Source organism: Lichenostomus cassidix, chromosome 2 (assembly GCF_008360975.1).
Source record: "Lichenostomus cassidix isolate B80296 chromosome 2, HeHo_3.0, whole genome shotgun sequence".
In the NCBI taxonomy this organism is placed as follows: Eukaryota; Metazoa; Chordata; class Aves; order Passeriformes; family Meliphagidae; genus Lichenostomus; species Lichenostomus cassidix.
In genome coordinates this window covers 63,151,264-63,175,835 of record NC_139482.1, presented here as the reverse complement: position 1 = coordinate 63,175,835, position 24,572 = coordinate 63,151,264, and the positions used below count along the sequence as shown (strand labels likewise).

Sequence of the window (24,572 nt, the reverse complement as noted above, 5' to 3'; positions counted from 1 at the left end):
AACATATTTGTCACATGTTCATTAAAATAAAAGGAACAAACCAAGTATAGATTTCTTTAAAAATATTTGGCTGGTTTTGAGAACAAAATATTTTGTGCTTTTCCAATGTATTGTTTCAAATCTTTACATGTTGTTTTTCTCCATATTTCTCCATCTCATCTTAAAATTACTGCATTTGATGGAAAGCTTGTGTCATCTGACCAAGCTCATTGAAATGAACATTTCTCATGAAAATTTTATTTTCGTGAAAATGTCAAATGGAAAATAGTTTTGGAAAGCGGGGATCTTTAAAAAAAATAGACAGGAGAAAAAGATCTATTTTAAATAGCAATCTTTGAAATGTCATCCATTTTTTAAAATTCAGTTTGACCTGCAAGGAATTACACAGGTCAGTTGAACAGAGGAATTTCCCTATGGTTGATCTCCAGGAGTAAAAAAAATAATGCCAATAAACAGTGTAATTGTACCCAAAAGACATTAAGACCCCCTAAGGCTGTTTTAGTTCTGATCTGCCCAGATTTCTGAAGAACTTGCAAAGAGGGAGAGGGAAAGGATGCTTCTGTCAACACTGACCACGTGGTCCTCCATGGACTGGAGGATGCCCCTGGGATTGTGTGCAGCTCTTCACTGCATGGGTGGCTCTGGGAGCGAGGTCTCTTGGCACACAGCTGGGGTCAGTTCAGGGACCTCTGCCAGGCACTCTGCACCTCTGCACTTGGGTCAGTTTGTCCTTGACAGCTTCCCTTGTGTCACTGCCTGCCCTGGATGATTGACCACCAACCTATTTGCTTTCCCAGGCCGTGACACTTGGTCCTATGCTTCCAAAGGCATGCACCAACATTGCTTCACTTAGAGCAACACTGCAGCCATGTGTGTGTGATGACTGTGCTGGCCTGGGCACTGGTGAGAAGAAACCTGGTTGTCCCTGGATCCCCCTGGCTAAAGCCTCTCTGCCATGGGAGGAATGGGGCAGCACTCTGGCCTCTTTTGGCCCAGGGCTAAGTGGCCATGCTGCCTCTCTTTACAGCTTCCAGCATGGCCGAACTGGTCAGTCCCAGCACCACCAGCCAGGCAGTATCATCCCCCAGCTCTCTGGCTCCTGAGAAGAGCAGCTAGTCAGGCCAGGCTGGGACAGGAACTCCCTAGTCTGTCTCTGGAATGGAAAGACAGCTGACTAACACTGTGTTGACTGAAGGTCGACCAGGTCACTGTCTGAACATTTGGGCAGCAGCACAACCAACCATTTGATGACTCAACACAAGAGTTCCACAGATGGGAATTTCAAACAGTCCTGAAGATTTTCCATGGGATGCATCTCAAAATCTGTGTGTATTGCTGTGTTGATTAGCACCATGGGTGGAAGATCTGACCATTCAGAAAATCATTTGGGTGGTTTCTGCTGCAAAACCAACCAAACTGATAAGATGTCCATATAAACTGTTCCTGCAGATGCAGAAACAGTCACTTAGGGCAGTCTTCTCCATATTGTTTAGATAGATAATTTTGTATGTAGTACAATGAATGATGGATCCTGCCTTTGCAGGAGTGATAATATAGGAGCATTGGACAGTTGGATATGAGAATTAACATTGCAAACAACACAACTGTGAACTCTATACTGTTTTTCCAGCTTTTTAAAGGCTGGTTTAAAGTCTGTAAGTTTTAAGGCACACACCCCCTCCCTAAAACTGCTTTGAAGGCTCTGGTTATTTCAGAACCCCTTTTGCCTTCTAGACCAATGGCTCAGTCTGGCTTGGATAACATGTCTACCAGTGCTAGGATGTACTTCACACTATCATAGCGTTTGGAAAACTCTTACACAACACCAAGCCCTCCTGCCATTGTGTGGTGCCACACCACTTTGTTCCTTTTGAAATGCTTTCTTGGCACTTCGTGTAAGCTGTAGGCCTCTTGTTTGCCACTTGTTTTCTGTTCAAACTGGCATTTTGCCTCTTAGCAGCTTCAAAAGGAGTTTTTTTACCTCCTCAATTTCCTAGGCATATAATAAAGTCTTTTAACAGAAGTAGCGACATAGAAATGTCTAGTATCGCAATGCTACTACACACACGCAAGAAAAAAAACATTAGGCTAATTAGTGTTACTTTTTGTTGAAAGCCATCTTCTGTGACAGTCCTCCTTCCCTGGACCCCTGTAGGCCTGGCCAGATCAGGGCACCCTTTTTCCTCCTGTCTTCTCAGTTTGTTGCCAAATAAGGTCATTGACCTATAGAGGAGAAAATAGATATAGCACTAGCCTACACCCCATGATTTGTAGTTGTGATCCCCCAGAGCCCTGAGTGAAGGCAGCAAATGTCTGTCCCCATGTATGCTGTGGTCAGGGCTTCCTGCTCTGACATACTTTCCTAAAATAAAAATACTTTCAACAAATGGAAGTACAAAGTCTTGGGTACAGCAAAACATTTAGGATCCTGTCACCTAATGTAGGGGTTTAGTTTCTTCATAGAGTCCCAGCATCACACCAATGCCAGCAGTATTTCTTTGAAAACTAATGACCTAAAAACTTCACTGGATTTGGGCTACTGTTCCTGTTGGCTTCTTGTCCCATGATTATAATTTCCAATCAGTTCTAATTTAAATGACTTTTTATTATCTTCATGGTAATCACAAGCTTACAATTAAATGCAGCATGAAGTTTCCAAGAAGGAAGAACAAAATATTTCCCAGTAATGGCTACTTGGGGACTATAAGGACAACCTAAAAATATTCAGAGCGTGTAAAAACACAAAACTGTAAAAGATTTTTTTTTTTAGTAAAATTAACTGGTTGAAGTTGAGCACTGACAAATATAAGTCAGTATCAGGAGGGATGTCCTGGCACTCCATTAAACTGTAAAATAATCTCCTGATGGGAGCAGTTGGAAGCATCATTAGTCCCATTCATTTAAAGTGAGACAAGGCAAAGCAATGAATGGCGCAATGATCTTTCTGGCCACAGAGCACCACACCAAGCACTTGATGAAATACCCTTGAATTCACATTTCAGTTGAACTTGTGGAGCTGGTATAGTGATCTGTACTACACCCATACCACATATGTCCATTACACTCCCATTTGGAAAGGAGGAGGCTGGGTTACCTGCAGGCAGAGCAGGAGGACCTGCAAATGCAGGTCTTGCTTTATGCAGAACAGCTGAGCAGCCATGAGGGGCACTTCCAAGACTTTTGGCAGACATAAAGGATTTCCTTGTCACTTAATAGCTTCAAGGCCCACGGGCCCCTTTCATGTGTCACACAGTTGACTTTCCTCATAGGTGGCTGTCAAGCTTCCTGGAAAAGACAGATTCAGAAGATATCAAGCAGAGACACCAGCTGTTAGGTAAGATAATGCATCTGATGTTTCTGAATTGTCAAAGGAAAATAAATTTCTACATTGCTCCAGAGCCCTGTCTAGTCATTTCAGGTAACTGAAGTGATGAGGTTTCCACAGTTTCTCCACTGAAACTTTTCTACTCCATATGTTCCCTGTAAAGAATTGATCCTAATACTGATCCCAAGTTCTCCTTTGCCAAGGTTTACTACTCAACCCCCAATTAAAGTTCTTGATGTGACATGGTTGTCTGATTAATATCGCTGTTATGTAATTAGAGTAACTTAAACAACTGATGCCAAGTGGATAAGGACATCCCATTATCCCACTTATGACAGGCATCTCTGGAGGAGTTGCACTGTTGTCAGGCCCCTCCCAGAATGACTGTGGGCAAGAATTATGGCAAAGATTTTATAGAATATCTCTCTGGCTGCCACCTCAGCAGCACCTAAGATGCAGATGCATCTAAACATCTGGTCCATGCTCTCAAGAGACAAAGACATATGACAGAGATACCAGGCAATTAAAATTCAGTTTATGAGTGGGAACACTGGTTTGGCTACATAGGTCACTTCAGAAAGAAAGTTATTTTTCAAGGGAACAGCAACACTGTACAGTTAAGCAAACCATAAACTCAGGGGTTACCTTGAGAAGATGGATTGCTGAAATCAATGTTTTTCAACATTAACCTTTTCCTTCTGGAAAGGTCGGTTCATGCCTCTATTCCACTGAATATGGGAGCTTAAGTGCTAGAATTAATGCATCTTAGGAGCAACCATCCCAAGAGGGGGCCCTGTCAAAGCTGTTACAGCATAGAACAAGGGGATTTGTGTGGTTTTTTCAGTCTGCCACATGCAGCTTTTACAGTCACTAGTATAATGCTCTTTTGGAAATCCCTTAGTAATAGCACACTTCATTTGTTCTACATTTAGGTTACCACTTCTCAACAAATAATAGGGGCAAAGGGGCTTTGTTTTTTTTAGCTACAGAAGTAAGCAGAGATATTATGGTACAGAGCAGCTCAAACAGCATCTCCCCACCTTAACCTTATAGCAGCGTCTTAGATTTGTGAAGATAAATTGATGGAAGATTGGAGGCTTTTATTCCAAGATTTTTGCTGAAGTTTGGAAACATTTTCAAACTTGAATAAGTATTTTCTTAAGCAAATGGCCTACTAGGCAAATAATCCCTCATTTCTCATCTAGTAATGATCTTATTTACGGTCATTAGGTTATTGCTCCGATTAACTGCATTAAAATTCATCAGACATTCTCCAGGTTTGCCAGCAATGACCTATTTGCAAATTGTACTCTATGGCCATTATGTCCTTGCACACATAAGAGGTGATTCTTTCAAAATGCAGCCTTAGATGATGATACTGGGAAACTGCTTACCCTCCTATAAAATATACATATAAAATTTGTAAAGAGTCTGTCAGAGAAATGCTCCTGTGTAAGTTAAAGTGTAAGTTAATCATACAGGTGTACTAGTCACTGAAATTACAGGTTTTGACTTTCCAAGCTTTCAGTTACCCCACCCCATTGGACTTTTATGGCTTCCTAACCCAAGCCCTCACTCAGAGACACAAGGCAGCACAAAAAGTGCAAACTGCTTGGGATGTGCAGGCTCAGGAGCACACTGATTCCATCGCTGTGCCATCCTCCCCTCTCCCGTGACAAGTACTTTTACTATTTTCCCTGAAATATTCTGGATAAATCCATGAGACTTGTTGATTCTGAATATATTTTTTTACTCACTTAAAACGTTAAATCTTTTGAGTTAGAAGAAAAACAAACAAACCTTCCAACAAGCATGTATTAACCTTTGCTACTCTGGGCTAGGGTAACCTTTGAAAAACATGCTTAAGAAAACAGTATACTTCTAGTATGCCACACACCTCCTTGATTCAGTAAGGTCCATGTAAGTATCAACTCTTTCTACAAGTATCAGGAGCCAGCAAGTGATAAAGAGAGAAGGACATTCCTTTTGATATGACTTGTTTAAGAAAATGCCTTCTTACAGGAGCAAGGCCCAGGCAGATGTAAACAAAAGCCCCAGTTGTTGCAGAACAAGTTAAGTTTTCACTTGTTCTGAGAAGCTGAAAATCAGTAAACTAAGAGGAAAATAATATTCTTCTTTCTCGAATCTAATTTGCATTATCACATAGACAAATCCTTAAGATATTTTAAGGTCAGAGTACTCATTAAGATACAATCAAGCCTCTGTGTGAAACTTGGAGGCAAAATTAGAGCAAAGTTATTTGGGGGAAATGGAAGAACATTTTATAAAAAGGACTCAGAATGAGTCAGAGGGCAGAAAGATGACTGACCGTGTTTGTTTAAAAATATGCCAACTGTACACAAGGAAAAAATGTGCTGCGGAAAAATTGTTCTTACAGCAGCTGGCAACAGTTTAATAATATTAGTTCTCACTGGACAAGTAAACTAAATAATTCAAGGCACTTTCACAGCTATTGAACTTAATTTATGAGCCTTGATTGCTGATCTTGTATATGGTTCAGGGAAATCTGCACCAGTCCATATCATTATCACCTTCAATTCTAACTCTCTTACAGTTACAGCAGTTTGGGAATGTTCAGTGTGAAAATTAAGTTTTTTACAAAAGCAAAGCTGGTGAGATTCTGGCTTTACACTTGATTCTTCACTCTTCAGTCATTGCTGCCTTTGTTTCTAATTATCTCACATTACAGAACAACAAAAGGAATTCAGAAGCAAGTGGAAACCCACTGTTCTGAATGCTGTACAGACAGCTAGAGACAGTCCCTGTCCCAAGCAGCAGGGTAAACAGCAGCAAGCTTCTAAAAGGTAAGAAAATAGCCACTGTTTAATAATATTTTTCTGGGTTGGATTGTTGATGGATTATATATTATATCTACTGGAGCTGCCTCATGTTCAATTAATAAGGTTATGTGAAAATGAGACATATTATCACCACTTTTGGAATAGTGAAGAGCAAAATCATGTGTATAAGGGAAGAAGGCAGTAAAGCAACTGCTAACAATCAGCACATAAGCATTGGAAGACAAGAACAAAATACTAGGGTATGCTTATCAAAGATCTATAAATATAACCTAGAGAAAAGAAAACTCGTGGGACCATAGCTTGAATCTATAAATAACTTCAAAATATAAATATAAATGAAGGAAGGGAATTACTCAATCTCAGCAGATGCTGAGATGCAGAAGCAGGCTAATGAGGAAGGAGTTGAGACTAAGCTCAGAGCACATTTCTGAATGCTAAAAGCAGCTGGAGTCTGAAAGACTATCAGAGAGGGTACCATCCTGCTAATACACAAAGATGTACTCAGTGAGGCATTAGTGGGAAGAAATGCAGGTAGGGTGCAATCTTGCAAAGAGGAGAAAGACAAGCTGGCCACCTAAGAAACCTTTCTAGCTGCTACATGCCTCTGGTGTCTGGAATGACCTGAATGGATTCTCAACCCTTGGGACAGGTGTTTACAGCACTCAGGTTCCTGCAATGTGACAGTAAAGTAGTAGCTGGAGAGCAAATAACCTCAGCAGCAACAAAATAGGCATGAAGCAAGACCTTTTGGAAATCAAAAGACAAACAAAATCCAAATTGACTTGGGGAATTTATGTAGTTTTGAGGGAAACTTTTGTTGAGGGCAAGCTTGTCAAGTACTGACATGGCCCACAGCCATTCTCACATGAAGATGCTGTCCTTGAAAACCTTGGCTCCTAGGACACACAGATGAAAATGCAACATTGCACGCAGGACAAGCAGTTCCCCATGCCTGCCTGCAGATTAGGTCTGAAAGTAGCTTGTTTTGTGCACATTACTCAGGGATAAGGGAGTCTGGGATTCCCAATGTAGCATTTGGTTGAGTGGGAAGAGTGTAAGTATCCTTTGAGTTTCTGTCAACCTTCATTGGTACTGACAGGGTCAGAAGGAAGTTCAGACTTTGGCCTTGTTTGCATAAAACTGCATGTAAGAACATTGTTAATGCAACACCCCATGTTAGGAAATCACACACTTGTGGTGCTTCATGGTATTTCAGCCCCTTTTATTTAAATTTTAATTTCTTCCTCAAATGCAGGGCTAAAAATGCCTGTTATTAGACCTGGGAAAAAAAGGCACATTAATACTACTATAGGACCACTAATGTATTCAATTTCTCATTTTTTTTAACGTCTATATTAGCAACTGCAACATTGCAGCAAGAATTGTTACATATAACACATTCAATTTTCTTGGCTACTGAATCCTGACTAGTGACATTATTTTAGATGTATGACTGATAAACAATTTTTTTGTAGTCCAGAATGCCAGGCTTGATAGAGAGCAATGTAGCAGTCCCTCTCAGACCTGACAATTCCTAAGCACCTCAGCTTCTAGCATCTTCAATGATTTCCTGAAGACCGAGTCTCTTTAAAGGCTTTGGATCCTTTAAAGCTCAACTAACTATAAACTGCACAGAAGAAGGAATAATTCTCCCAGTTAAGCCTCCCACAGAGACTGTTCTCTGTGCCAGTGTACAGATGAATAGGCTTTGAATGCTAATTGTAACACTGTGTGTACTCTTCCTGAGCTAATCAGCTCACAGGGTACAGACAAGCAACTTTTATTATCAATTCCATTCCAGCACACAAACCCTCCTGAAATGCTTTTCCAATAGCTAATTTAGAGACCTCCCGTTGGCTTAGTTCAGGCTGTGGAAGGTTTGTAAACAAGCTGTGTTATTCAAGAGGAATTTGCTCTCTCTCTCTGTCTCCCTTGCTTTCTCTCTCTTGCCTAAAGTATTAAGATCTAATGGAAATAGTTGCCTAAGAGAGGGAAGAAAAGCATGCTAATACCTATTGGCAAAGGCACATGTTCAATGTCTCAAGAGGTTTCATGTGTGATAGACAAGAAAACTTACTTGCAAACCTAAGTAGCAGTGTATCACTTGCTTTACAAAGTAAAAAATGACTGCAAAAAAAGAAATTATTTTCTCCTTTTGATAATGGAGTTGTCTTTACCATTAGAAGTTACATACAAATTTGGGTTTGTCCCTCACTTTGAAATGAAATATTCTACATATGATCAAAATTAGTGGTGATAACCTTCAGATACAAAACCTCTGCTGGGAACCGTGCCAACATGAACTGCACACAGCGTCAACAAGCTGAATGCTAAGAGTTTCCCCACACTGTGTATCACTGTTCAGATTTGTATGGAATGGGTAAAGAAGTGCCACTAAAACTGAGTATTTTCCATTGCTACAAGTGGCCACAACAGAAATGTGGTGGGGTCACTTTCAGACTAGATATTCTCTGCTTTTAAAACCCCAGTAAATGTACTCCTAATCTGTTCAGAATTCTTTTTTGTTAAACAAAAAGTGCAGTTTCACAGAAAGAAGCCTTCTAATGTTTCTGGCACTGGTCTGTTTTAAATCTTTGGGAAAAGAGAATGCGGACTGTGGAAAAATGGCCTTTCTTTATAAGCTCAAGCATGTGAATAGCTGGTAACAGTCCTCAGGGGAAAAAGCTAATTAAACCAACCACTCCTATCACTCATTCTCCTCTCTTCTAAAAAAAAACCCCAAAAAACCAAAAAAACCCCAACAAGAAAAAAACACCAACCAAAGAGAGAATTTGTTGTTTGAGATAAAGGGAGTTATGTCTTATAACAGCATTCTTACTAAAGAACAAAGATCTTAGTGTAGCTCAAGTGGACTTTCAGAGACCCTTTGTAAATATTCCCTCCTTGCTGGAAGTTAATTTGATCCTATTGTGTCCATATTCCACTTTAATAAGTTGTTACATTGCTATTACACCATTGTTCTGAACTGCACCTGGGAGCTGCTGCTCTTCCATACTGCAGTCCGATGCGGGGAGATATTTATAAGCCATCTAAAAATCCACATTGAGTTGATGTGTGCGGAAATATTTTTCTGCCATGGAATTCAGATGCAAAACAAGGACTTTGTCTTCAGATAAGCCATTAATCAAATTCCCAGTTTATGCTGAGAGAGAAAAACAATTGAACAATCTGGTCTCTCTTACAGCTCTTTGGCCCCTCTCTGCAATCTATTTGGTTCAGCAGTGGAGCCACATTTTTCAAAGGTCTTAATATGTTTCTTGACCAGCTTTTGAAATGGGAAGTGCAGACCAAATTCCCCTTCTGCTGAAGTTGGTAGCAGAATCCCACTTCTTCAGCCAGCAATTGAGTAACTGTGGTTCCTACCGACAGTATGACTACCTCAGAAAATAGTATTCATGTCCCACGTAAGTGACCCCTTTGTTTCTCATCCACATTGACTGTGTATTGTCATAGCAGCTTCTTATACAATACAAAGAGTCTAAAGAGAACTTTAGAACCTCATGAAAATGTCATCTTGTCTTCACTTCAGACAAGGATCTCTTGCATACATTTACTTGGGCTTTTTCTCGTTAGCAAGGAGATGAAAATCTCAAGCATCTCAGAGCTCATTATTAATACATAGTCATGCTCTGCTGCTCACAAGGGAGATGGAGATACTGGCAGCAGGCCCCTTGAGACAGCCTGCTTATACAACCCCTGTACACAGACAATTCCAAGTGACTGCTGAGAAGAAAGGACCAGTTACAGTTATTAACAACATTTGTTAGGCACTGGGAGTGTTTGTGGTGCTCTACAAGACAAACACTGTCCTGCTTTATCCTGAAGAACAACAGATGTCAAAAGATTCTTTTGAAAATGCAGAAAAAGCAACAACTTACCACGTTCCTGTTGGTTTTGGTTTTGCTTTCTACTTTTTCTCCTATCATTAAAGGGCCTGTAAATAATACCAGAATGGTGAGGACAGGCTAGTGACAATGACTCTGATGAAATGTGCTTTCAGGAAGAATTTGAATGAGAAAAAACAGATACCCACATGCTGGGAGATACCAGCAGCCAGCAAGAGAGAAGGAAAATCAAACAGAGCACTGGGGTTGGCACTGATGACTACACAAAGGGAACCAAAGGCAGAGATTTGGCTTGGTGAGGTGTTGGGATGAAACATTTCATCTTGGAAGGGAAAGCCAGAAGTTTCAATGAAGTAAAACATGATTTGATTGTCAGGCAGAAGGTGGTTGTAGGAGTTGCATTTCTGAACACTAGTTCAGTTCCCTACTGCTAGTAGGGAAAAATAAGGGTATGCAAAAGGTGAGAAAAGGTTGGGGGTTTATCATCAAGTGAATGACACTCAAGATGAAACACAGTAGGATTATTACTTACAAATGCTTAAGAACACAGAACATTAAAATGCATTTAGGAAATGAATAGAAGGAGCCACCAGATGGATGAAGGAAGAGAAGAAAGTAGTTCAGTCATGCTGTCACACATCACTGGGGAAGGGAAAAGACAAGCAAAAGACCAGGAACAAAAGCTATTAGGAGAAAATACGGTAAGTTGATGGGAAAATCTTGTGACAGAGCCTTTCCATCTTGTTCTTGAAGTAAGTAACATTTCAAGGAAGAATGACAACCAGGCAGCTTAGGGAAAGAAATTAAAGAGGGACTTGATGGGAGCAGTGGGACTTCTGCATGAGAAAGATTTGAGAAGTCTCTTGGAAATAATTCAGTACAGACAGTCCCTCTGGCCCCTGAATGCCCTTTCAAGGCATTCCGTGGTGGAAGAAGCAGAAGCAAGATTTGACCTGTGGTTGTGCGTACATCACTCAAGTACAAAGGAGAGAATTACAAAGTGGAACCTAAATAATTGACTTGAGCACTTGTGAAAGCAAAAGAAGGAGCAGATGATAAGGAGATCAGGACCTGCAGGGACAATAGACATGTCCATAATTTATGGGGTGCACCTGAGTGGACAAGAAAAAGGGAAGACACAAGGAGCACTCAAAGAGCAATGGCTGGTGACCACTGAAAAATTTGCTGATGAACAGTCAGCTAAGACACAATTAGGCTCCTATATTCAGATCAGTTTCTTGGCAAAGGATGACATCTCTGACGTTCAAACATGCTCTGGCTTCTTGGTAAAGGAGAAGATGCCATGTGGATGAATTTAAAACAGAAAAAGGGGAAAGTAGTCAAAAATAAGGCAGCCTACAAAGCTGTAGAGATAAGACAAAAATAAGATAAGACTAAATATATTGTTTCCTGTTATCATAGCTGAGAGGCTGCATGGTTCATATCTTCCTTTCTATTTTGCAGACTTTGACTGCAAGAGTCAGCACTTGCTCAAAGGAAATAAGCATCAGTATTAGATGCAATCCAAAGACAAGATCATGCATTTGCTAGATTTACTCCATATTTGATGATGTGAAAGGCTTCTTTGAAGTAATCTACAGGGCAGTACTTAGCAGATGCCACATTGGCTAAAATCAACAACTAAGGGATCTGGTAATTGTAGTCTCAGATACTTCACCCTATGGTTTCTGGACCCCTGAGGATACATGGATTACTTCTAAGGAGTCTGTAAAAGCAAGAATCAGTAGGTTCAGATTTGCTGTACAGGATATGTATCTCCAGTGAGAAATTTTAAGGAATATGTAAATTAAAAAGGAATGTCCCTCTACATAGTAATTTTCAGTTCCTTCTCTCCCCAGATCATGTGGTTGACCTAGAGAAATATCACATAAATGTAATTAAGCATGAAATATCTTCCTCTCATCTTTTTGGAAAGATTTTCCTTCTGTCCCCTCTTCCCCTAGGGGCATTTCATACTATTTAGAAAGCATTTGTTAAAAGAGAGATTAATCTGTATATAAGATCCTAAGAATGAGATGAATATCTGATGTCTATTATTCTAGAAATAGACCACATGCAGTACTTACATGTAGTCAAGTGACTCAGTTTTAAAGAGACAATCACTGTGGAGAGTAAAGAGAGGATTTATACTTTACTCCCCAAAATAATGGCCAATTGCTCCTTTTTATTTCCAAAACTGCCAGTTTTATCAGCATTTATCCTAGTCCTTTATAGAATTCTCTCAGTTCAGCAACTCCAAGGTTAATTTTGACAGAGAATGAACTGAGACAGGACACTGGGATTTGCTTTCACAAAAGAGGAAGGTTGTGTTAAGCATACCAGCAAGTGTTCTTCTACTTCCTTTGTTGTCAAATTTTTAGTGTGCTTAATAAGTTCATAGGGAGAAGTTTTGCAGATACATTGTTTCACATCAGCAGATACACTTCAGGTCAACCCTACAAGCAGTCTGAGAACCATAATAAACCCCACAATTTTCATCTGAATGCTAATTTCTACATGGCATTCTGCAAGCAAGTAGGAGCTCACTCTTCTTGCTCCAAGTCAAGTAGAAGCCATTAGTTTCTCAGCAGGACATACCCTGAGTTCAGTGCCCCACTACTAAATCTATACAACTGTGAGGTTGTTGCAGTGTGAGCAAAGTGAGCAGGCACTTGCCTTCAAAACACAAAAGAAATACACCCTTTTTGTCCCTGGGCAGAATTACCTGTTTCTCTGATTATCAGAAAAGAGTAAGTACTACTTTTCCTCATAGCAGTTAGAGAAGAAAAACAATACTGGTAAGTGGCTTGAAAAAATTAATATGCATTTCAAGATTAAGAGTTGGATCTTTTTATTTTGCCACACAATTTCCCCTTCTTCTTTCCACAGATAACATTCTCATTTTATACCACAAACTTAAGTCAGTTTTGAGCATAACTTATTGTTCTTTCTTCTTGAAAGAGGAGAAATAGGAGACAGCAAATACAGGTGTATAACCTTTACTGAGGAACATGCAGTTTCCTGTATACTCTTAACAAAAATGAGTGATTTCCCCGAATGCCTAACAACAGACATTGGACTGTACAAGACAATTATATATGTTTTAATCATGGAGGACCCTCTGCATCTGCACTTTTGACCTGAAGGCTGCTAAGGAAAGTTTAAAGGAAATATATCAGAGGTAAGATCAAGTAAATGGGTGGGCATTAAGGGCAAGAATGGGGTCATATTTATGCAATTCACATAAGTTGCTCCAAGTATAACTTCAAACAGCATCACTTTTTTCCCCTGCTCTCTTAGAAGTAAAAATAAATTCCTTTTGATTTGATATGAAAGCTGACACATCCATTATATCTTTGTCATGCAGGGCAAACCAGTTTTCCAGTGACACTCCGTAGTAACATATTTCTGCTTTTTGCAGTTAAAGAGAATTAAAATGCCACATATAATTTCTTGTAGGTAAACGTGCATAAGCTTTTGGAAAGTCAGGGAAATCTGCTGGTGAGTGCAGACAGTTCTAAAAGTCTTTGCTTATGTTTAAGAGGCCCACCGTATTCCACAGATAATGCCAAAAATTTGTAAGAGGACTCTCTATTGCCCTTGAGTTCAGGGGTTACTCAGAGCTTTTTCTTATCCACAGAGGGTACTGTAAGAAATAGCGAAGGATGGCATCTTTGAAAAATGATAGAGTCAGAGAATTTTCTGTCTAGGGGACAATCATACAGCCATTTTCAAAGTCAGAAAAATGTCATATACTTCCTCCAAGCCTCCAGTTTCTGCCCTCCTGGAATCCACCCAGGATGACTATTGGCAGCATCTGTGTCCTGGGACTAGGGTGGTCAGTAAGGCATCCAAATAGAGGAGAGTCTTGTGTACAGCTGGTTACAGATGTAGGTCTGGCAGGATTCATTAGTGCACAGCTGTACTAACCTGAGTACTAAACATGTACCGAAACTACAGCAAAGTTACATCAGAGCACTATAACTCAAAAATGCCCTTCATAATATAAAGAAAGAAAGGAAAAGATCCATTTCAGTCAGCTGGTTAAATCCCTGAGTAATCTGTCCTGATCCGTCAGCTGGCCCTGCTTTGAGCAGGAAGTTAGACTGGAGACATCCTGTATTATCATATTATTTTCTGAACATGACAACCAGTCTAACCCCTGCAGCATGATGAATCCTGAAGAGTGCTGCAATTTCTTTCTTAAAATTGTTTTTTTAGATAATGAGAACACTTTGACAGAACTTGCATGAAAAAGAAAGGAAGAAGCCAGATCACAGTATCTTATATGCCCTTCAAAGCCACACACACAAGTAGTGTCCAAGGCACCCAGCTTGCTAAATGTTAAGGGAAATGTGAAACTAAGCACTCAAAATGGAACAACAAACAGCTGCTGTATCTACAAGGAAAGGAAAACAAACAATGCAGCTTTTTATTGCACTGGTATTCATACTTTTATTTCCACTCACAATAAAGTTGGTAATATCAGCAGAATTTATTCTAGATTGCAAGGCTGTGCAAATATCTATATAAATCAAGTGTAGTGCTTGGATTCCTGGCAGTCGGCCAAAACAGCTCTCTGTGTAAACAAGTTTGGCTATTTCTATATTAACCACTCATGGCTATACCTCTCTCTTGGACTATCAAGCCAAGAGATTACCCTTCATGTTATGTTTCTCTGTGTGGGACAAAATCTAGCAGTGGAGCTGCATTTAAAGGCAATATAATATGTAAATTATGCACACTGCAATTAAATAAATGTCCATTCTTCTGAGTGAGGTCCATTTAAGAATGCCCTGCTGATTTTAGAAAAGAACTGTAGTTCCTAAGTTCCCGCTGAAACAATAAACCAACTGTGTGAGGGGTAAAGTTAGCTGGCGAAACAAAGGCAGAAGATTTGTGCAGTGACATAAATTAGGACTTAAAATTGTCTCAACAGTTTACATAACATTTGCTGTGCACGAATCCATTGCATGTGGTGTTTAATATTGCATATATGCTTAGGCAGATCCAGTGCAACTTTACTGTGAAGCAAGGACACAACAGATGAGAACTCTCCACGAAGCAAGAAATGTGATAGCTTTATTCACATACTGCAGATGCAGTGAAATGAATCTGGGGTTAGTAATTATTTATTTATCTGCATGTGGGATTGTTTTGTCTGTTTCTCAGATTTTGATTTGGTGGGGTTTTTTTGTTTTGGTTTGGTTTTGTACATAGGTCACTATTGCCTAATAAAACCTAACATTTATAAAGTTCTGAGTACATTACTTGATGTTTTGGAGTCTGGTGCCTATTGCCTCTTGCAACATAGTTGTACTAATAAGGAGTAAATCGAGCCAGTGATGCTGTTTAAATCAGAATGGGAAAGAAGATAACCTTGACAATAAAATGGTATGCAGAAATGTGTATGTGTTTTGTCCACGTAATTGTAACTCTGAATAGTAACTCTCTGCAGTCCTTATGACAGATTTTAAGTATTTGAACTGAAGAACATAAAAATGCCCAATCACCCTACACAGAAGTCTGTGGTTAGAAGAGAGCATTGCCAGAGAGCATTTTAGAGCCCTCATACCACCTTGCTATATGTTTGCCAAGAGGACTCAATGAAGAATTTCAGTAAGCCAAAGACTTGCCAAGGGTACCCTTTGATGAGAGACATTTACGGATACAGTTCTTGCTCTGTGCAGTCATAAAAAACCATTTAAAGTGCCAAGATCTATAGTCCTGCTTTCTGCTACATTTAGTGTCATCAGCAAAACCCACCCAAAAAATTGGAAAACAAACCCCCAAAATAAAGAATTACCCCAGAGGACCTGGGTCAAGAACTTTGTTGTTATTATGTAGCGACTTTGTCCTGACCGCAGAATAACGGGGGGAAAAAAAAGCTCTGTATGCAATCTCTCCTTTCAATATGTACATGAAGATGTGACTTCTGGAAGTCTCAGAAGGTGCAGATATGGCATACAGGATTGTACTGGCCCCTTGGAGCTTTGCATGCCATCAGTGATAACAGGGCTATTTAAACACACTCTGCTGAAGAAATAAACAGCATTTTCTATTCAAGTGCTTGAACAGCAAGCAGCCAGTCATCTTAGTGCTGAAGGAAGGAGTCTAAGGCTTAATTTCTGGGAAGGTTGTCTGTACAACAGCAGTTACGTCAGAGGAGCAGTATCTAGTTTACACAGCAAAATATCCTTAAACTACTAAGTTGCAGGCAAAGACTGCAAATCAAAATTAATTACAAGTGTGTCTTGGCTACATAGAGACAGAAATGTAGTAGCCCAGTAGAGAACTAAGAAAAGTCTGGTGAGCACTGGTGAGCATTTAACTGGAACTTGAAAGTGTGGAGTACATCACTGTGAAGGTCAGCATTTAGCAGCTTTCCCCTTAATTTGGGGTACTTTTGGTACTGAGGCCAAAATAAATGATTCACTTCTGTATTTTTTGAACATAGAACATGCTCAGTGCTGAGGATGACAACTACTTTTTTTGCTTTAACCACCTTATTCCCATTTTGAACATTCTTTACCCTGCTCTCACTCCCTACTGTTTATTCAACCATGCCTGCATTTTGGGATAGGATTATCAAATGGCTGGTATAAATTTCACTGAGATTTTACTTGGCACAGCATTTTAAGTGAAAGCATTTGCTATTATAGACCCTGATAATGGCACCCCTAGGTACAATACCCTTTTTCAGAAGATCTGTGTTAAACATTATGAATTCCCAAATAGTTACCTCCTTGGGAACAAAATCATTAAGCTGGGTAGCTTGACTTAATTAAGACTTAAATGTCATCAGTGATTTACTCTGTTTTAATAAACTCATCTGTTTTCATGTCACTTCTGTAATTTACACCATAAAAACCCACTCATGTTGCTCCAATGTCTCAGGAGCACAGTTAGAAACTATCTAAAAATCTTTCAGGGCTGCCTTCTTGCAGGTTTTATGACACTGTAACAGATGCAAACAGTGTCTTGTGAAGGTAAAGACAGAAAGGCATCACAGAGAACTTTGTGGCTACTAGAAAATTTGGAGCAGCAACACAAAAAAAGACATAAGTGCTTTGGAGGAGGAGCTCTGTTGAGAAATGTGCTTTTCCATAGAGCTCTGAAAGTGAGCAGAGTGAGAATAATGAAACATAAGAAAATAGGTGTTTATGAGAAATGCATTTCAAAATGTTAAGTATTAAAATTTGCCTCGTAGCTTAGCAGGTCCATTGTCTTCTCTAATTCTTTTCGAAAGAAGTGACAGAGATATGAGTCAGAGCCAAAGAAGAGGCTTTCTTTAACATATCTACTCTATTCATCTTGACTTTTCACTATACCTGGACATTAAAGCTGCCTCAGGAAATCTGTGTAAAAGTATTACATGCATTCAGTGCACTGGCAACTTAAAAATCAATATATGACTTACCAATATACTACACTTTTACACGCAGGAGGGGAGGAAAGGAGCTGTGGCAAGGATCTCACCTCCATGCAGTGAACTGAGCAGTGCATTAATACCATCCTAAAGGAAATTTAAGCACTCTGCAGTGGACCTGCATGTGATAAAACCTCCAGTGCACAAATGCTAGGAACATGCTCTTGAACTCTAAACACTTTCCTCTTTGATGCTGGACAGAGGTCAAAACATATATAAACAAATATAGGTTACCTAAGTTTCATAAGTTTGGGACTTACCACTGTGGTGGATCCAGTCTAGGAATAGCATTTGCTGGATGGAAAGCCTGCCCCAATCTACTTCAAAGCACAGTTGGGAGAAAACAGGTATGCTAATGAAGAAATTACATATGCTACTCATTTACCAGCTCCCAGAGAAACAGTAACAGCAGAAATTTATTACACATGCAGCAGCAAGAAGGTCCTATACCTGATCAAACACATTTGTGGGTACAGCACTCCTTTCTGTGTCAGAAACAAGCAAGACAGGCAATAAACAGACAAAATTATTCATAATGCACCTCCTGATCAGATTAACAGGGGTAAATGCTTACCCTAGTTGGTGATATTTCTAATTAGAGACTGAAAGACAGCACCTGACATGATCTGCGATTAAAGAAGAAAAAAGCAAATAAATGAGCATACAAATGCCCGATGTAGGTTTATGTTGTTTGTATGGGTTTTTTCCTCTACAAATACTGAACAGATTTATGTACATGAGATTTATGTGCATGGTTGGATATTGCTGAAGCTGTGCTTGCTTTCCATTTTGTTTGAAGCAGCTCCACTGAAATCAGGTTTGTTTATTTACCGGTATTTGAAAAACAGTCTCTGACACTCAGCTATCAGGGGTTCATGCCCATGTTTCTTACTGGAAACTCCATTCTCTTAATAGTTGCTGTAAGCAGGAGGTTAAAAGAGGTGGTTTTGCCTCCAGGCTATTTCAGCTGGATCTAGTATCAGCCATGTGTTATTACAACCTGTAAGACTGAGGTATCTTTGATTGTCTTTCCTAAGACTTCAGTTTTCCTCTTCTTTTTTCTTGTTTTTTCACTTTCACATACACTCACACACAGAAGGTATATTTAAAGGAATATATTGATCTTAATGACCTCTCAAAATCTATCCTGGGGCTAATCAGAGGCTTGCTGTGTTGCGCTGGCTAAATCTATCATGGTATTGAATAATTCACAGCCTGCCTTGAAGGCTCCAGACTAGGTGATTTACCCCATATTAATGTGATGCTTTCGCATTTTAATAGGCTTATGCTAATGTTTTACAAAATGATAAAGCATTCTTCTGAACTCTCCAGCGACCAGGGATGATGGTATGAACCACATAATTCTAGCAAAGGACAGCCAATAACATCAGATTTATGAGTGTTGCTACAGCATCTGTCGTAAGCTTGAGCCAGACCAAACCATTTTGTTGAGACTTACCCCTATTCTGACTGCACAAGTGGCTTTTCCCAACCTGTCTGACATGTTAAGGAAAGTAGTCAGGCACAGGAGAAAAGGTAGGGCATTCTGAAAGCAGAACTAACCTTTCCAAAACAGTTTTAGTGGAGAGGTTTTAATATCCCTTTGAGAAAAGGCCTAGAAGAGAACAAAAGAGGTTTCATCGCTCTGAGGTTGGAATTTCAGAGAGCAGTGCTCATGAGTGGGGTCATATTTTTCCATTTGAAAGGGAGACAGCCTGTCAGCAGAGCTCAGTGTGTTAGGCATATGTTGGGTGTTGAGAATCATAAAATGCAGGTCAGGTGATGAGAACACTCACACCACTTCCCTCCAGCTGTACTGCACCTTTATATCTCAGCTGCTCAACAGATCACAGGAGTGCTTTCCACAGCATCTCAAGAGAACAAACGAATGACATTTATCTCTTAAAACCTGCTTATGTGCTTATGTGAGAAGGGAGTTGAGGGTGGGGGGGGAAGCCACAACATGTCTTCAATAGCTGCTGGTAGTGGCATCCTTGTACCAACATAGGATGGAAACAAAAGGGAAAAATACTCCAGCCCTGGGCCTTCTGGTAGATGGCAAGGTGGGAAATGAACTCCAGTTCTGCTAAGTGCAGACTAATATATATGAGAGGGTGGGGGGGGAGGTGAACTGCTTACCCTACTGACTCTTACAGGTCAACTCAAGCCTTTGAGAATAGGACTTGCTGGCAGGTTGCATGGAAGATGGTGGCTTCCCATCTTCATACAAGGAAAGGCTAGAGAAGAGAAAAAGAAAAGGCAAAAAAAGACAAATAGGAACAGGGAATGAACAACAGTACAGAAACTTAACATTAAACAGAGTGTGTGGCATTATCTGGATTGGTATCTGTACCACTGACAGGGAAAACAATTGCATTTCTTGATTTTAAAAACAATTTTTTTGCTGCAAAAGGCAAAAAAAAAATGTTTCGCATGATTTCGTGTTTCATAATTCCTCCGACAGGAAAAAGAGGGCAACACTTAACCGAGTAAGACATCTAGAAATGCTAAGATCTTGAATGCTCAGGTGCTCACCTAGCAAACAGAAAATTAATTTTTAGCATGTGGCTTGCAGCAAAGACCCAAGACTTCATTTCACATACTCCAACCCAGTTCCTCAAATGCCGTGATGTAGAAGCCATCTCTACCATAATGAATATGCAATGTACTGTGGAACATCTGCTGTTGTTTTTTAAATGGACTGCAAGCAATTATGAAATACACCTGGGAATTAAAATATCTAGGTTTTCATTCAATGTTAATTTAGATAACCATGTTAGCCTCTGGCTTACTGGCTGCTATGAGGTGGGGCTGCTTGTTCCCAGAAAATTCAGTCTGCACCTGAGAGACTTTCATGACAGCTGGACTGTTTTGTTAAGACTGTCAATGTTAACAACTGCAGCCGAAGTGTCCAGAAGTTTTTCTGGACCCTACTAAAAAGATAATACTGAATTATTTTTCACACCACATGCAATTGAACTGTGGAAACTGGCCACAGTTCAGAAAATGACACAAGAAGTGACTGAACATTTAAAAGGATAACAATACCCTCTGGAATTTAAATGATTGCTATTAATATCCAAGCTAGAAGAAACACTAAACTGCATGTTTCACAGTTTAAGCCAATCTTAGATCCTAGGTATTAGTAGTAGATTATCCTATCACTGCTTAATTTAGGGTCTCAGGAATCTGTATTGGAGCATCTGGTGCAGTCAGACAGGAAACTGAAGTATGAAGTCATTTTGGTATTTATGTTCCTCTCTACCTATAGAATGTGCAAAACTTAAAAACAAGCCGTGCATCTTCAGAACTTTAGAGAATTAAACCATGCACATGGCTGATAAGAAGGCTGATTGTTACATACATGCCTCCGATTAAATACCTACATTTGAAAATGTTGGCCATAACATACATCTACCACTGTAATGAAGAACCCATAAGAACCATTCAGGGACAGCGACATCCTGAATCACAGAAAAGAACCAAAATCAGCCACAGTAGACCTCCTATTTCACCTCACAGGCCCTGAAGGTTGAGTAGATCAGAAAGAACAGCTGATGTGTCTTCCAAGGCAGGCTCCTTGAACACTGTATTAGAGCATCTTCCTTTTTTTGCAACTGTTGCCTCATCTTCAGCATGTGATCTACTACATCTGCCAGGTCCTTTTCTTCAGAGCTGTTACTAATGTTCAGATCTATCCTGTGCTTGTGCAGCTGATTCTTCCTGTGTAAGAGTAGAAGCTTTACTCATCCTTACTCAAACACATCCCACACTTTCATGTCACACAGTGTTTTGTCACGACCTTTCCAAAGTCTCATCTTCCCTCTTGGTTATTTGTGGTCTCTCTTAGTGCTGTGTTATCTGCAAATGGAATAAATGCAGTTTCTATCCTAGTGTGAAGGCCCATGACAAAATGTTCAGTATCAATATGGACACCTTCTAAGTGCAAAGATGAACTAAAAATCTTCACAGTTGAGTCAGCTCTTCCTTACCAACTGTAGTCAAACAAGCTCAAACTTGAAATCTAGAAACACAGATTTTTTTTTCATTCTTTTGCTCATTAAGCACTTGTTTGTTGCCATTAACCATCTAAAAAAATCAAGAATTCACTTCATTCTAAAGTCAAACTGAGTTAATATTGGGAGTAAATGACATGTATTTCTCTTTGAGCACTAGTCAATTTAAACATCCATCACACAAAAACAGATTTACAGCAGAAATGAGTTGCTTTCTCAGAATAAATAAAGCAGAAGGCCTGTGGTTTCCTCACTCAATCTTTTGCATACAACGAATGTCTTGTAAGTATAACCCATGATTTTCAAGGTCTGTAGAATTTAAATGCATCCATATTTCGCAAAGGGATCCTTAAAACTTATTTTCGAGACACAGATTGTCCTGGAGCAGGAATCATTTGAGAGTGTATTAGATAATAAGAGCCTGCAATGGGGAAGAAATTTTATTCCATAGTTCAAAGATGTTTTTGTCTTTTCTAATACCAAACTTTATGGAGGTAGCTCTTCTCCTCATGGTAAATACACTTGACTTTGGAAATAAGTTAATTTATTTCTCTACACTTAAATAGGAAATTACAAATCTTCTCCACCAAGTTGACTATTAAGAATGTTATATGTTTCAGACAGAGTTTTATAAATTAGTAGAACAGCAGCCATCATTCTGAAAGAAAAAATCAGAACAATGGAAGTTTAACAATACAAGCAAAAAAATTCTTACTGGATCTTGTGTTCCCCGCCGATCAGAACACGAGTAAGAACTTCCTTCTGTTCTGTGTTTGCAAGATCTCTTCAAGTGTAAGAATATATTTGATGTCTCTATTCTTGCAGGACTTCTAGAACATTTTTTCAGCATTACAAGACATAAATGAGAGATGCTGTATAAGTGCAAAGCATGATGACAATGATGACTTAATGCTACCCTTCACTCAATTTCTTAGCCAAAGCACTTGGTAACCCTGTTCACTCATCTATATAGTAAAATTCCTTATTTACAAAAACAAAAGACTTATCCTGATGAAATTATCTCCCTTTAAACAAAGATGAATAATTTTCACTGTGGGTCTTCAACACTTTGCTGAAATATAACTAAACAGATGTCAAGAAATGGTGAGAAGCATCTGAAGAAGCTACTTAAGTTATGAGTGGGTTTGTGTAGTTTTAAATTTCACATCTTTTTCATTCTGAGTGGCAACAGAGTGGAGACTTATTCTTGTTGCATGGATTATGTTGTAACCAATCTATTTTTCACAGGGCCCTCCAAAGTAAAAGATGACTTTATTAAACACTTCATGTAAAACAAAGCCTAAAATAAGATCACCAGCTATTGCAACTACACTGCCCCACATCATGAGCAATGGCTGCTTGAGAACCTGAAGAGATCTTTTTCTATACCATTAGAAAGCAGAAAGCCTTTTAGCTGTAATACCCTTGGACAGCTGTGGTGGTCAGGTGCGCTTACTCTGTCTTGCACTTAAGCTATGGCTGGTATTTTTAAAGTCCTACCACAAAGCAAAAAATCAACAATAGTGTTTTTTAATTTTCTGAGCTGTTACTTCAGGGCAGGGACCATTTTTGTGTTTATAGCACACCTAATAAAACAGGGACATAATTTGGTTAAAAGGTCAAAGAATTTTCAAAATTGAAATAATATAAAATAACTGCTATAGTAATGTGTTTTCACAGAACCAGCCTGCAGACCCTAAAAAACCTGGCTAGAATGGCTGAGCCAGTACAGAGCAGGTGATAATTGATTTCTTATGTATGCCAAGTTCACATTAGGACTTAGAGCAAATCTTCTTGGTGCAGCTTTAGCTCAGTATTTCTTTACTTAATCACCATGGACAGAGAACGGATCATCCTTTTTCTTTCTGAACCAGCCTTTTATGCTCTTGAAGACTGTTAATTCAACTCTCTTCAGTCTTCTGTTTCTTGCTCTCAGCAATACCAATTCACTTGGTCTTTCTTTGAAGGTCATGTGTTGTAGACTTGTGCTTATTCTCATTGCTATCCCCCAAGACACTTTTAAGTGTTCAGTTTTTCCTATAAGTGCAATGTTCTCTTCTTGACCTAGCAGGAATATTGCAGCATACTGTTAGGAATAGAGGGTTTCCAGAAAGCTGATAAAATACATTTTTTTAAAAGTTGAGCATCAAATAAAAAGCTAGAAGAGTGATAGTCCACAGCAATGCCTAGAGTACTGTTTACTAGTGTTAACACAGCAATAAGAGTATAGAATCATAAAATCATTAAGGCTGGAAAATCTCTCTAAGGTCATTGAGTCCAACCATTAACCCAGCACTGCCAAGTCCACCATTAAACCATGTCCCCAAGTGCTAGATCTATACATTCTTTACATACCTCCAGGGACTGTGACTCCACCATTTCCCTGGTTATCCTACGCTTGACCACCATTTCCATGATGAATTTTTTCCTAATATCTAATCTAAACATTCCCTTGCACAACTTGAGGCCATTTCCTCTGTGCCACTTGTTACCTGGGAGAAGAGACTGACCCCCACCTGGCTACAGCCTCCTTTCAGGCAGTTGTAGAGAGTGGTAAGGTACCCCCTGAGCCTCCTTTTCTCCAGTCTAAACAGCCCCAGCTCCCTCAGCCACTCCTCATCAGACTTGTGCTCCAGACCCTTCCCAGCTCTGCTGCCCTTCTCTGGACACACTCCAGCACCTCAACGTCCTTCTTGTAGTGAGGGGCTCAAAACTGAACACAGGATTTGAGGTGCAGCCTCACCAGTGCAGAGTATAGGAGGACAATCACTGCCCTAGTCCTGCTGGCCACACTGCTGCTGACACAGGCCAGGATGTCATTGGCCTTCTCAGCCGTGTGGTCACATGCTGGCTCTTGTTCAGTCAGGTGTTGACCAGCACCCCCAGGTCCTTTTTTGCCCGGGATCAGTATGCTTGTATGAGAACTGCCAGGTAAACACTCTGTGTGCTGTGAATAATTTCAAGCCTCCTGGGGGCAGTAACGAGAAGAAACCAAACTCCTACCCTAGAAGCGGACTCGAGCCAATTCAGTTTAATAGATAGATCTCATCTCTCCAGTGCTGCATCAGTACTCAGTATAATGAAATGAGTCATCCCATCACCTCTGCCTACTTC

At 39.7% G+C, this 24,572-nt stretch overlaps 1 long non-coding RNA gene across 3 annotated transcripts in view; it reads right to left on the bottom strand.

Moving 5' to 3' along the window:
* The window catches only part of LOC146441492 (uncharacterized), an 85,540-nt gene that overhangs the window by 6,225 nt on the left and 54,743 nt on the right, over window positions 1-24,572 (bottom strand). The window contains exons 1-3 of one of the 3 annotated variants that reach the window (XR_014849930.1): window positions 10,047-10,153; window positions 3,095-3,285; window positions 2,103-2,223 (exon numbers count right to left, since the gene is read on the bottom strand). This is a non-coding gene — a long non-coding RNA (uncharacterized LOC146441492). Of the gene's footprint in view, window positions 1-2,102; window positions 2,224-3,094; window positions 3,286-10,046; window positions 10,154-24,572 lie in introns of those variants that run through there. The other 2 variants (XR_014849931.1, XR_014849932.1) reach the window with 2 other exon arrangements.